We start from the raw sequence: 3,716 nt of genomic DNA on the forward strand, positions 1-3,716 counted from the left end.
AAGTCATTTATTTTTAGTTTAATAATATAATTCTTTTATAAAGATAATATTTAATATTTTGAATTCAATGATTATTCTAAATATATTTTAGATTTTTTATATTTAAAATGAGATAATTATCCAGAATCTGATTATGTTTATCTGTAGTTAGTTACACGAATTCAAACATGGAGCTTTAATAAGTTGTACTTATGCATAATTTACTTATAATCTTGAATTTTAAGTAATATGCATCAATATACAGTATTTCATGTATAAAAAATTATTTTTAAGAGTTTTTGTCAAATACTTTATAATATAGTATAGATAATTACTTAGATGTTTAACAATTTTTTATATTATTAATCCATCATTGATTTCAAACACCAAATTCCATAATCCAACTACCATCTTAATGAGTATGATAAGAATATTATAAAAAATTAATTAAAATTTTATTTTATTACCTACTATCTATATGTCTATATCAACGAGAACCATCAAAAGATGATATGACATCTTGATAGAGTTAGAATCATTAGTTGCTATTTTTTTTTTCAAATTTTGAATTATTTACGATAAAAACATATCATTAAATGAATTAACCTTTCATTCACTTTTTATATATAAGTTACATATAATAATCTAATAAACCTTTAAATCTTCATATCTATAAATATATAATCTATATATCTATAATCTATAATTCTCAATCCACATTGTGTCATATCATGTCTTTTAGTTCTTACTTAAAGATTATATATTTATAGATACGAAGATTTAAAGGTTTATTAGATTATTATATGTAACTTATAGATAAAAAGTAAATGAAAGATTCATTCATTTAATGATTTGTTTTTATTTTAAATAATTCAAAAATTAAAAAAAAATAGCAACTAATTATTCTAACTCTCTCAAAATGCCACATCTGGTTAACTTTCATATTTTACCTCTGGTTATGTTAAAATCTCATTTGTTTTATATCTCATCTTATTTTCCAGAAATTTTAGTTTAGACGGACCAGAAGCTCCTTGAAACCCCTCTTTTCCTACATGCAAGTTGCTATTTTTTTTTTCCAATTTTTGAATTATTTAAAATAAATTATTGTCATCGTGCAACACGCAATGTTAAACACTAGTTTAAATAAATACAATAATGAAATAAATGTTACCCTATATCCTACCCGTCGTAGCCAACCCTAACTATTCGAAATCAATATCATATCTACTTGCTACTCTAATATTTATTGTCCAATTCATATGTAATATTTGATTTTTACCATTTTATTACTGATTAAAAACAATAACTAAAATTTATATATATTTATACATCAGTTATATTTATTTTATGCACCAACAACAACTTTAAGCGTAAATTTCGTAACAATTAACAATAACGAGATATTTCTTTCATCATCAAATACTATCTTACAAATCCTATTTATATAAGAATAAAACATTTCTAAAACTATATAAATATTCAAAACAAAAAAAAATTAATCAAAAAAATGCGATATTTTATCTCTGACATATTTTATAAAATAGAGAAAATTAAGATACTAGAGATTTTAGTCTACATTAGAAGGGTAGTCGTGCAATACAGCGAGATACATCTCGATTTTAATATTTTATTTGTTTTAGTCGATATTATAATATGGTTTTATGTGGTTTTGAGAAAATGATACTGTTTTTATTTTTGAATAAAATATAAATATGAAAGTATTATAAAAAATAAAAAAATATTGATATTAGTATCAAACTAGCTATTGTGTATTTCTTTTATTATTTTTTTTTTTTTTTGGTTTAATAATATAATTTTTTATAAAGATAATAATTAAGTATTTTGTTAGAACTCAATGATTATCCTAATTATTAGTTTTTTATATTTAAAATGAAATGTTTATTCTCTATTTGATTATGTTTATCTGAAGTTAGTTACACGAATTCAAACATAAAACTTTAATAAGTTGTATTTACGCACAATTTACTTGTAATCTTAAATTTTAAGTAATATGCATCAATAAACAATATTTCATGCATAAAAAGTGGATTTTAAGAGTTTTTGTCAAATGCCTTATAATATCGTATAATTTTTCAAACTTAAAATTCTCAAAACGTAAGGAATTTTCAAAAAACAAGTGCTAAGTGATAAAAAAGATTTTTTTTTATTTATTGTTTCTTGATTGTATTATTAAATTATATAATATTCAGAGTAAACTACAGTTTGGTCCATGTGGTTTGTCAAAAATAACACTTTTCATCTATGTAATTTTAAAATTACAAAATGTAGAAACATCAGATTTGGTCGCTTCCTTTAACGTGCGTTGAAATATTTCACTAAATGAAGGATGATTTCGTCCTTTTATCGTGTTTTCACCATAGTAGCTGTTTACATTCCTACTTGGTTTCAAACGGATCTTCTTCTCTTACGTGGTTTTGGATCTGTATTTTGCCGCACGAGCTAGTATGGCCACTGCATACCTCTTGAGCCAGGGGAAAAGTATTCAACTCAATGACATGACTCACATATTACGGATAACAAATCCTCAAGTTTCATATACTTCAGAATTTCCCGATCAAGATCATTTCAAAAAAATCATATAATACCTCTTTCAATGATTGAAACCCCAGGTTACAGACTCGAGATGAGTCCAACAGCTACCAAAAATTTATAATGAAGTAGAAAGGACCAGAGAAGATGATTGGAGCTAGATGCTGACGGAGGAAGGTTGTGTAAGGGTAGCCGACAAAGGTCATGTTTGTGTGGTACTGTGGTTGTATAAACAATACATATATCATATAATTTAAAAGAAATTTGAATGGAAATGTAAAATGACCTAATGATCTCTGACTTGATGGAATAATGTTAACACGGTTAGAAGTAAGGCCTTAATATATAGCAAAGGTGAAACCACCATGACATGGTTGTAATTAATACATTTGAGTGACCTGATATATAATATTTATACTTGAAAGGTACTCGTGCAATGCTGCGAGATACATCTCGATTTTAATGTTTCATTTTATTTTGTTCCTTGTCGGTGTTATAATACGATTTTATGTGGTTTTGAGAAAACAAATATAATGTTTTTATTTTTGAATAAAATATAAGTTTGAAGATATCTTAAAATTAAAAAAATAATAATATCGATATTAGTATTAAATTAATTATTTAAAAGTTCTTGTTTTGTTGTGTAATTTCTTTATTTCAACTTTTTTTATTGTAATTTAATTTAAATTTAATAAGGAAGTAATTCATTTTTGATTTATTAATATAATTTTTACAAGATAATATATTAAGTATTCTGTTAGAAGACAATGATTATTCTAATTATATTTTAGATTTTTTATATTTAAAATAAAATGTTTATCCAATATTTGATTATGTTTATCTTCAGTTAGTTACACGAATTCAAGTATGGAGCTTTGATAAGTTGTATTTATGCGTTATTACTTGTAATCTTGAATTTTAAGTAATATGCACCAATAAACAACACTTTATACATAAAAAATGGTTTTTAAGAATTTTTGTCAAATGCTTTATAATATAACTAGAAGCGTACTCGCACAATGCAGCGAGATACATCGTGATTTTAATATTTCATTTTATTTTTTATCTCAGTCGATGTTATAATATGGCTTTATGTGATTTTGAGAAAGCAATGATGTTTTTATTTTTGAATAAAATATATGTTTGAAGATATCATAAAAATTTGCCAAAAATATATCGATATTAGT

This window comes from Cynara cardunculus (assembly GCF_001531365.2).
Source record: "Cynara cardunculus var. scolymus isolate 2C chromosome LG 4, CcrdV1, whole genome shotgun sequence".
Classification (NCBI taxonomy): domain Eukaryota; kingdom Viridiplantae; phylum Streptophyta; class Magnoliopsida; order Asterales; family Asteraceae; genus Cynara; species Cynara cardunculus.